Source organism: Varroa jacobsoni, unplaced genomic scaffold, assembly GCF_002532875.2.
Source record: "Varroa jacobsoni isolate VJ856 unplaced genomic scaffold, vjacob_1.0 scaffold_555, whole genome shotgun sequence".
NCBI classification, from domain to species: domain Eukaryota; kingdom Metazoa; phylum Arthropoda; class Arachnida; order Mesostigmata; family Varroidae; genus Varroa; species Varroa jacobsoni.
This window is the reverse complement of record NW_019213457.1, coordinates 663,658-675,882: the sequence shown is the minus strand read 5'-3', so window position 1 is coordinate 675,882 and position 12,225 is coordinate 663,658. Positions and strand designations below refer to the sequence as shown.

The 12,225-nt window shown below is 34.3% G+C and overlaps 1 protein-coding gene across 5 annotated transcripts in view; it reads left to right on the top strand.

Annotated features, from left to right (window-relative positions):
* The window catches only part of LOC111261446 (glucose dehydrogenase [FAD, quinone]), a 70,737-nt gene that overhangs the window by 23,166 nt on the left and 35,346 nt on the right, over positions 1 to 12,225 (top strand). The window lies entirely within an intron of this gene.

Sequence of the window (12,225 nt, the reverse complement as noted above, 5' to 3'; positions counted from 1 at the left end):
TTGAGGCGAGTGGTGGGCTATTCCACATTATCTACAAATATTTTCGTAGAGGTGGACGCCTAGCAAATGTGGGATATATTAGTATTCTTACAGTGATATTTTCTGTATTCAATACCGCAACACAAGTGTAAAAATTTTGTAAGAAATAATTCTCTACTGATATGATTATGGACTTCTTATTGGGACTGTAACACAAATGCGGTACTAAAACTTTACTTAATATATTATTTTTACAATCGTAATCCACGCAGAATGTATTAAAAGAAAAAAATTAATACGTTTTATTGAACATATTTTGTGGTTATATTATTTTATTGATATCGCAACCCTGCTTATAAGTTTTAAAATGTGAATCCGTAAGCAGATGTGTATTAACAATATTACGCAGTACCCTGCATCGTCTCGAAGTAAGCCATGCAATTTTTAAGGGGACCTGTTTTACCGTTTAATTTACAATTTAGACCTAAATCATCTTTGGCCATGGATGTATGTTTGGATATATATATCAGCATATCGTTCATGATGCACCAGTTGCACACGTTGGTTAAAATGTATAAACGTCGCCAACACCGTGTACTTGTCAAAATAAGATAAAATTATAAAAGATGCCATTAGGTATTACTGCTTCGAGGTCAAAAACGAACACACAAAGAAACATCAGGTTAAAATAGGAACTTTGGGATATGGGATAAAGTAGTTGAGCGGGGACATAGAGCATTGATTTATATAATCTACTGCGTTTTGTGAAAACGTTGAATCCTTATTAATTTGTCGTACTAGTTCTATCTAATTCCAACACTTCCAAAAAATGTTTCCACTTTTAATCTTAGTGTCCGTTGAATGTTCATTTTTATTTATCCTTGATCCAAGGTAGATACTTAATTATTTTAAGTTTCACGCAATACTTCCGTCAAATATTGCTTCAAACAGTCAGGTTAATTAAACGAGATGTGTCTACGTCCGGTTTCTAAGCTGGACCACCTTACTAGGTGTCCGTAAATTTAGCAGATAAACGCGAGACAGATAAACACAAGAACAGGTCTATAACGTTATTTTTTTTCTATTAATAGAGAAATTCGGCTATTATTAAAGCATTACTCCCTTATTTGATGCCAGGTACTGAAGTAGATAATCATTGACGTCAAAGACATCGAAAAAAAGATCTATATCCAAATATATAGCCAAATAATTGATAAACAGGTCCAGAAGTTTGGTGAAGTTGACCAAAACACATTAATAATAGTATGGAGTTAAAATCATCACTTCCCCTGTATCATCATCGTAAGTATTACTAACGATCGTGTATAAATTTATTTTAAATTGACGTCCGATATTTTTAGTCTCAATTTGATGAAAACACATAAAATTACCTCATTGATCTAAATAGTGTAAGTTCACCATGTAAAATTTCTGTCAGAATGGCATCTGCTGATCTTCTACAGAGAGAATTTATACAATTGTATGATTGTAAACGAAAACAAAGAGTACAATACCACCACAATACCAGCTAATATACTGTATTGTTCCAACACACGCAGTCTTCGAAGTCTTGCATTAATCCCCTCACAAAACTTGAACACTAATTCAAGAATATCTTAGGACCTAATTTTGTCTAAGCGACGAAGCTGATTTATGAGTGTCTTTCCGATTGCAGTATCGGTCTTGCTTTTTATTCGCAGGCAGCCTTCGCAGTTGCATGTATACTATCGATCGCGAGCTCTATCTCTCTGTTCGAAAAATAACATGCCAGAAACCAGTGAACGATTGGCAGGTTCAAAACACCACCGAAGTGTCGGTTGATCACGGCAACATTAATGTGGATTCCGTCAAACCTAGCCAGCAAAATTCGTTCTCCTTAATTCAATTTTTTTTTCAAATGTCTATCCATTCTGCAGTGCAGTTACAAAAAGTGATTAGTACATACAACAAAGTAAACAATTTTCAATTCACTTCGAGCTTTTTTGCGAACGACCGCAACACATTTTTGAACGATCAAACTTTTTAGACGTGTAATACTACGTCATGGTAACTAACTCGGTAGGGGATGTTATTCTTGTTGACGTGAAGAAGCTCGGCGTCCTTTTGATATTTAATGAAAACACCTTAAATTCAACATGTAGACACAGTCTAGGAGACACCGTTCAAAGCTTACGAACTATTGGAAATTTTCCTCATCTGCCTGTTAGGAGCAGACTAATGATTCTGATAACTAAGTCTCCTCCGGGGATCCATACAATTGCCTAGGCTATGTCTTCTGAAAACAGACAGATGTCACTTCTACACCAATTTCAGCAGGTGAAAATCGAACGAAATCTAGTGGACCAATCGCCCCAAAGCAAAAATACTCCTTTGGCGAGTTCTACTATTCCCTAAAATATTTCCCATAGTTTTATAACGCTAGTACGTTATATTCCATTCTCTATGATGTTATGATTGTATTATTATTATGCATGACACCATTCGGACGTTTCAATGTTCGCGATCTATCATCAGGTAGAAGGTTATCCAGACAAATTGAGACTTCAAACCTATCTAAAACAAATCCGTGACCAATCTGAGATAGATTTTCGGGTCAAAAGTGTAGGTTGTGTCTGCATCTGCCACGTTTATCACAAATAATTTAATTATGTGGGTATGAATTGCATCTTCGTAGGTTTTCCACTTTTGCGATGTGCGATACTGAACTCAACCTAAATGGTTCATTCTGCTTTAAATTATAGCCATGACGTATGCGCAAAGTAAGCCACTGAAAGCAGAAGAATATTAAAGTATATTTTACAGTTTTTTATTGCGTGATGCATTTTTACTTTTCTGATAACAAATAAGTTTTTAATCATCTTTACGGTTGCAATAGTCAAAAGTTAGAGTAATACTGAATCAGTATTGTTGCAGTTGCTCGTTGTAAGGCCGTTTTTGTCTGTCACTATAAAAGATTAACGGAAACAATTTTTTTCATAGCTGGCTCTTAGCCATCGCTTCTACAACAGGCCACGATAGCACTATTTTGCATTGCTTTAAGGGACTGCTAGGGTGTCATGCGAGCAGTCTGGAGAGACCGAGCAGGAAAGAAATTACTATATCCACCGCCTCTTTCTGCTTGAGGGTCAAAACGTGTCTATGCCCAGATTTAAGCCGTAACAGTGTTTTTAGCTAGTAGGCAAATACTAGGTGATTACTTCGCGCTGAAAACAGCGCTGTTCGTCAGCAGGTGTCTGAACTGATGGATCTCTCGAATTGTTGTCCTCGATACAAGCTGAGATAAAACATAAGCTAATAATACATCAATATTTATGCAAAAAATAAGTGGCTGAAGATAGCGTATTTAAGAAAGATAAAGTCAGTTGGTGAGCGAAGGCTTCAGATGTATTGCAGTCGTGTTATCAAAAGCATATTACAACTAGGGGGTTTTCAAACATTGTTAGTTGAAACGTTTAGTCAGCTATACAATTGATAGCTGTAAATAGGTAACAAAATGATAGCCATAAACAGTAAAAAAGCATCCTCGCATTTCATAAGTCAATAAAAAATTACAAGTACTGGAACAAGTGCTGAATGCAACATGCTAACTTAAGACATAATGAGGCTAAGAGTCTCGCATACACACACTTTTGGCTATCTTTAGGGATGCGTTTCTATTAAGCTTGCAAAACTAAAAAGTGAATGTTTATTTATTTTGAAACGGTACATGTTTCGTAAGGCAAAAAGAGCTCATTGCCCGCTCGTCCAAATCCTAATCGAATCGTCACGTAAAGCTCCATTCAGTAACACTAGGATTTAACAATATCCATAGCAACCGGAAGCTTATTATATTACATATATAATCCAAAAAATACTTCAACCACTTGCGTGCCCTAAAACCGATCGGCAGCGAAGCTATCGAAGAACAAAGAGAATAAGACAAGTTCATGCATAAACATTTTACTAATAACGGAGTCGCCTCGGCAATATGTCTACATTCTTATAACGTTCGGTATAATTATTGCTGATAACGTAACCCACCCTGTAGTTTCCTTTCGGCTGATGTTTCATAATGAAAGTAGTATTTAATAGCATTTAACCAGATAGCATTTTTAGACGATCCATAAAAACATTGATGATGATGATGATGATTATAGCAATCGTACTGTAAAGGGCGGTGCTTGCTGTGATAGATTAAAGCCTAATCTAATGTGCCTTTAGTATTTTGGGAATATCCAGTGTTTAAATAAGAAAGCACTCTATCCGCGATTGAGACGCACAAATCCGTTGCTAAGGCACTGTATTACTGTGGAGATTGTATCTCTGAAAAGACAGTATTCTTTTTTTAATTGCACAGAACGTCAATGGCCAAACTAACAAATAAGTGATTTTCTGTTCAAACGAAAGATGAAAATTATCTGTAAAACTGGTGACTGTTTAAATTAAATGCTGTGCACTTATTGCTGCTTGATGCATATCCAAGATCTGTCGCTGCTGCCGCGGTCATTGGAAGCCACAATGCCTACTATCTATAATTATCTAGTAACACTATATTTAGAGCACAACAATGCGTTCAGCTGTCGAAGAAAAATGTCCGTTTCGGGTTGTGCACCTGCTTTTCAAGTGTAATGGTGAGTATACCGTAAACCGGGAAAAATATCAAGCTCGATAATCAATGTTAAAATTAATATTGAGTCAGTTTCGATATTCCGAAAAATGTGCAAAGTATTTTTCTTATGTTCAGTAGAATTCGCATTAAAGAAGAAATATTACGGGCTTAGTTAAAGCATGGTTCTCTACCACAGTATCAAAATAATCAGCCGGCGAACACTAAAAAATCGTTTGAACGATAGGCCGTAACCTAATAATTTGAATAAAGGTTTGGATATTTTCAACCGAAAACGATTGAGTTAGAGTGCTGCTGCCTCTGATTGTATTAGCAGGATAAGGCAACAAAGGACCCATCCAGTGTAATCTGTTTTCTCTTTCATATTTACTTAAGTGCTAATAGGAAGAAACATGTATACCCATAAATTAATTTTTCATTCTCTGGCGTCAACAGATAATGTTTATTGTATTATAATGATTATAATAAACACATGGGTTGAAACCAGAACTGTACTGATAGTAAACAAGCTAGCCAAGGTATTGGCTCAATTCGTGTTCCTTTTAATATTTTTCTTGTTCTTTTGTAAAAACAATATTGGGAATAGCCAATTAAGGTTCTAGTAGTGGTGTGAGAAGTTAAATTAATTCTCTCGCCATGAACAAGCATTAAACCACGTCATTAATTAAACTAAATCTTCAGTTGATTCGTGCTTTCGAAAAAGAACCAAGCGCACTATCGACGCAATAAATCAAGATGACAGAAAAACTTGAGAAAGTAATCAAGATAAGCGAAACAGAGTTATCTGGTAAACTGCGTCTTTAAGTTTTCTTTTATGTTTTATGCACGGTATCATCCGACCATTTGTTCGGTCTATGTGAAAACATTTAACCTATGGAGGTTATGAATCTGACGCATGCTGGCGTCGCGTCTGAAATCGCGTTCAAACTAATACAAAAGTTTCCTTGTACGTTTTGATATGCAATATAGCGCAAGCCCTCGAGGTTTTCCCTGATAAATTTGAGAAAGCTATAAATAATTTTACGAGTCTCTGTGTCATACGCATATGTACACGCATATATCGGTTTAAGGTAAGCAAGCCGTGCGCAAATGTGCGCAGCCATGTTGTAAAAACATTCTGCAACGAATAAGATATATTAATGAAACACAACAATATAAGAGAATTAAATGAAGGCATTTTTGCAAATAACTATCCATCTATTTCCAACATATTTTAAGTTAACAGTGTAAATGCTTAAAGTAAGCAAACCATTCGGCGATTGTAACAACGTACGTCGATTTTTGACTTCTGCCAAGCTGTAAACTCTTATTAAGGAACTTCGTGCTGAGAAGTGTATAACTAATTCTAAAAAGCAGACCTGCTCTAAAACATTTTTTTCGGCTAAATGGTGACAATACAATTTGCTAAGATTACAAATACCAGGCTAATTGCTAAATTCATTTGCTGCCCACACCGTAGATACACATTCTAACCACTTGCTAGAACAAACATATAGAAAACGATCGGATACCTGATACAGGTTTCAGATACAACGTTTGGAATATTTTTAAGAATAACATAACGAGAAGTAGCTGGTAGAAGCGAAGATAGCCACTCTGTTTCATACTATCGTGCTGCTTTCAGATTTTAATAGTTGCAATGATTCTCATAAATAACCGTTCTAGTAAATTTTCGAAGAGGTTGATCTCGTTCTACATAACATTTTAGCAGCCTGAGAAATGACTGCTTGACTTTAACTTGAAAATAGTGACTGTTGTCTGCGTAGACAATTCATTCTCTTATTGAGTTTGTGAGTAACAAATACTTAAGTAAGTTTGAAGCTAACAAAATACTGCTTTTTTTTTAATAATAATAAATTTAATAGTAATAAAGGCTTCGGAACATTTTAAATATAGCGTAATGAAACGATGGTACTAGTATATAACATTTCTTCCGCACAAGTTCGCACTAGTATATTTCCGATTTTCAAATTACAAATTTCTCGACTTCATAATTAGATAAAATGCACAATGTATCTCAACAGTAATTTCACCCACATAGCCTTTCACTATGATTAAGTGCTCCTATTTCCAACCAATACGACTTCAAAGGCACATACAACATATGCAAATTTTATTACTTTTTTTTATTCACACAAATATTGTTATTCACACGTTGTATTCATATATTGTAGACAGACCAATTTTCTGAAGAAAGAGAACCTAATTAATATACATTTTATAAATTTAGGTCCATAAAAATCGTTAAATTCTTAAAAATCTCGGACATAAAATATGATTATTTTGCAATATTGTTATTATACTATTTTGTTTAATTTCACCATGAAGTTCTCACTTTTCTATTACGATGTTTTCCGTCCTAAATTGCACATTAATATTTTGGATAATCGGTTAAAATGGGAATTCTCGCATGAAATTAGTTGCATTGTATACACTTTTGATGAGAATAGTTTTTAGCGCATCAATGAACTGGAGTTATATTGCACAGATTTTCAGCGACGCCTCAAAAGCTGGCGCAGATGTAACAGCAGCTGCTCTGGGTTCCAAACCGTGTATTGAAAGAAGAAATTGACTGTTTATACTCGGATAACTATACTATATGAAATAAGCTCGGCAGGTGTTAATTGCCGATAACTAAAATTAAAACAAATAATTGTTATTGATTACGCGTATATTTTCATAGTTAGAATAAGTCACTGTCACAATCGCTAAAATTTAGTGTTAGAAACCACGTATTTGGTGAAACTTTCACGTTCTCTTTACCATGGATTTTGGGCTTTTTTAGGGGATATAATTGACCAACCGTAATTAGAGCGCCTAATGTATCTTTCATATACGAGAACTAAGATAACGCCTACTGAGTAGCATACCCGAATGTACGTAAGACAGCGACACGTGTAAATTAATGATATCATTTAAATATTTCTTCTCAGTTAGGTATCTAGTTGTTTTTCCTATCAATGAAAGGTCATTGTTAAGAATCTTTGAATATGATTGGCATAACTCGGAAGAGATTATATGGTTGAGTTCTATGGGCTATAATAATTATACTGATTGTCACTGCCATCTACAGTGTTATTCTTATTTCTCAATGGTAATTTATGGCCGCCCTTTTCATCTGACATATTGTCTAGCTCATCATTCCGAAACAACAGACAAGGTAATCTAATAAAACAAGCGCATGATGTCGGTGTTCACCTACGCGTCCCAGAAGACGTGGGACCAACACAAGCAATGAAACTGCGCAGAGAGACTTTTCCCTGGCCGTTCCTAGTGCTGCTACTGGGCCATTGATTTTCACCGAAACGCCTGGTTATTGTTACTATGTTACCACCTTTGTGGTTATGTTTTCTTTGTTAGTTACTAAGATAAACCATATTTATTATGCGCGAGATACAACAGTACATTATTGTTATGGTGTCACATTTAATGTACATTGAAATATAAGAATATCAGCAGAACCTTAACATTCGTAACAAATCTTTGCAAAAAAGTAATATTTGGTCTCATCAAATGAATCATCTATAACCACTAGACTTCCTTTGAGCGAGTAAAAGATCACCTTGTTTCTGTTTTATTGTCTCCTCAGAAACATTTAGATTAAAAATAGCATTCATTTGATATACAAACAAAACAAAAAAAAATGTTGTTTAAAAATTGGACGCAAAACATGTAATGTAGAAATCTTTTTTTATCCTGGCTTAGGGTGCGATTTCTTGATGTATATGCACAATGCGCTGTTATCACACTTAGAATCGTATTAAAAAATAAGAAGCCAAAGCTAATATTACTTCTCAACATATTAGGCATTATAAAATTACTATCAGATCGTATTTGTGAAAAATCATTATTTAGAACCCGACGCCCTACCCACCCTATCGGCAGTGAAGACTTTCGACTTGCAAGAGCATCAGTTGTGAATAAAAAACTTACTTGCGACATTTGTGCAGGCTTTCCGTGTACAAGGTAGGTGTGCAAAGACATGTACATGTCAGGTTCATTCCAATACATGTTTCGATCACAGAATAGGTGTTTGAGATACTAGATCCAGGCTCAACAAGTTTTTCTAGTATTACACTAGAAAAACCTTTAAAACCGTTGTCTAATCTTGTTCTTGATAAACTTGGAATAGCTTCGTGCGTAGCACAATGTCAAACATCACATTTTACTGTAAGACATTTGGATTGCTTGCAATCTATTTTTCAATAATCACTTATACGTGTTTAATAAAAAAAAAATGTTTAAGTGTAACATTTGCAATATGTATAATTTTCAAACAAAAAGTAAAAATTATAGAGAGCTACCACCGCAAAAACGAAGGCTTTTTGACAAATCTTGTTCCAATTCTGTGAAAAGGTACAAGCATAAACGAAGGGTTTACTTTAAAGAATAGTCTTTTTTTATTTTTTAACACGCCAAATGCAGACCGACTTTTAAAGTTCAAAACAGTGTTAAGAAATCTTGATATGCATATCTTAGTGGTCTTGCAAAATGTTTTTTCAAGGGTGAGGAATGAAACAAAATTTTGACAAAATATATCAGCAAGAATGTAGGCAATGATGGAATTACTATTATTAACTACTGTAGTTATTTTGATGCGCAATTTGTTAAGAATCTGCGTAGCAACTTTACCGTTTGATCGCGTGTTACCCACGAAGAAGTACCGCCAACTCGTTAAACTTTATCGGCTTTCATACATCGCTATTCAAACTGCTTCAAGACTTAATCAGTAAATGAAATCTTTGTAGTACTTAAATAAACTATATAAACTGCCTAAACGTGCGATTCCTTATATAGAACAGTATAAAGACAAATATCTTTTACCACATATAAATTTCTGTAACTCCATCTAATATCGGCAGATAGTGCGAAATGATCACTTTCAAGAAAAAAGATAACTTTTCTAACATTTATTAGTATGTTATTTCAATTTATAAAACAGCAATTTCAGTAAAAAATTTGCGGTGACATTATGGTAAATGTCATTTGCAAAAAGCAGGCTTTCGACAAAACCGTTGTGCTAGCATTTTGATGCAAGCAGGGTGATCAATTTAGAATCCTCAAAACAGATTAGTTTTTAAAAAGTAAACGACACAATACCAGTACCATAGTGATCTTACAGCCTACGTCAACCTTTACTTTGCTAATTGAATATGTTATTTAGTTGAAAACATTTTTTAACATACCTTTTATCTTATCTCAGAAGCTTCAGTTTTTATATCAATACGGTTAAGCATTACACATTAATTGGATAATATGCGTCCATATGTAGTCCATACATGTTAAACTATTACTAACTTACCTTGTTTATAATAAATAATATGTTTACTATTCTTTAATGAATACAGAGGCTCAATCTGTATACGAGCAAAATGTGATCAAGTCGGATGTAATTTTCTGAAGCATTTCTAGTAAAATGAACTTCCTTTTTATCACACAGAGAGTGCGTGCATATGTCGTATAGCGAGGTGATTTTTATCTTTCCAGTTAGAATTATAATTATCTACGGCACAGTACTAAAGAATAATTTTTTTCATTCGAATTAAAGTTGAATTAGAGGAAAAAATGAACGACATAACCCATATTAACAAACGACATAACTCATAACAACATCAATCAACAGCATAAGCTTGTTTAATCAAATTACCTATTGTATTTCTGTTACTAACGGGTGCTTATTGTTATCTTTAAAACATAAATACTGAGCGAATCTTCAATCTATTTTGCAGTCTAACCCCGCTGTGGCCCCGACTGCATGAAGAATTTTTTCTCTGCTTAGAGCTTTCCGATTGTTATTTAGGTAATCATTAACTAATATAAGTAATAATAAAATACATATCACTAAGTAATTATCAAGTATGCAGACCACACAGAATGCTACCCCACCCTTCTTTTTCTATCATTGCCCGGACAATTGACACTTATTGGGTTAAACGAGCAGAACTCTTTTTTCGTTTTGCTCTACAGCTTTTTTAAGTCTAAATCTAGTTGAATGAGACGTATATTTAAACATAGCCTTTGGCCTAGACATTTATCTCTTCATTACTCTAGTAACTTTTCTTCCGCACCCATGGACCCTGTTCTTATTATTAAACCTTGTGGCAGTTATAAAACCAATTATAAATGGCCAATTGTAAATTACTCTTGTCAAAATATTTAAACGTAGCATACTCGTTCAGTTTCAACCCCATTTAAAATATAACTGTCTAAATTCCATTTTGTTTTTAAGTGAGGCCTTTATTAATTGTGGAGAACCAAGACATCTACATTTTTACCAATTTTAATACCAGAATGCCGATGAAAATTAGAAAACAGTTTGTCATTAACTGGGTAACCATTATCTCTTCATAGTATTCAGCGCTTTCCGCAAATTTTCACTCAATATTCGAAATAGCAGTAGTTCCCTTTAAACACCCCCAATCTGCCTTACTGTCGCAGCATTTTTCATTTTAGCTTACCACTCGCTTATGCCTCCGTAAAAGCTGTTCATTTTCTACCAAAAAAGGTAATAATTTAGCGTTTTTCTCCGTTATTTACCGCCGGTCTATACCATCATTTATTTTGGACACTTCATTTCAATGACATTCTTCTTAAATGCGCTTTTTATCTGCTTTGTTCCATTTCAATTCCAATGTTCTTTCCGAGATTCTAACATTTCTTTTTTGTTCTTATTGTACATTTTTAGCATAATTGTGAAATTAAACAGCATCAAACCTCACAAACGATGACCTACGTGCCGTCCAGGATCGTCCGTGTTGCTTCTAAGTTTCCATACTTTTCCTTGTTTTTTGCCTGACGGTTTCAAACTTCGCCTTTGTATCTTAGCTTACCAATTACTTTAGAAACCTTTTTTCGTGCGAACTTTCACTGCTGTATTCTCCATCAGTTAATCTTGTACGTTTTTGAATATCGTTTGCGTTCCTGGCCTTATATTTATATTACCTTGTATATTACCTGATACTTTAAGACCAAAACTATGAACTCTACATAAAATGGAATCTTCCCTGATGTTAAAAAGCCTCGTCATGCCAGGTACATGAATTTCAGGTATTTAATATGTACTCAACAATACCTTTTAAAAAAATTCTATCATCAAATTATAATAAAGTAAAAGTAATAGAAATACTAATAATAAAAATATAATAAAAAATACTTTTTGAATATACTTGAACCAGATGCTGCCTTGTCTTTTGTGTAAGCCCAGGCACCACTTTTTGATTATCGTAAACAATAGGACATGAAGTTCTTGAAATATTGATGTGGTAGTTTTATCTGCGCTGTGTCCACGTCTGTTAATAAAGCATTTTTAAACTGAATCGAACCGAAGCAGTGTTCACTATACGTTGGTGACTCACTGGAAAATTAGTTCAAACTAATTCTAACTAATAAATTCCAACCTTTAAAGTTAACCACAAAAGGAAGTGTCGATTACCATATAAAGGTTAAATAATTTAAAAACGTCTATATGGAATTACCACAACTCGACAGTTGCAAACGCAATTATTTGCAATGATTACAATCACCTAATTGTCACACTTAGTTATATAAAATATTTTCTATAGTCATGCTTAACTTCGTTCTCGTTCGCCGTATGAGCAATAACGTCAAAGCTCAAATGTTAACAAAGATTGTCCGTTAAC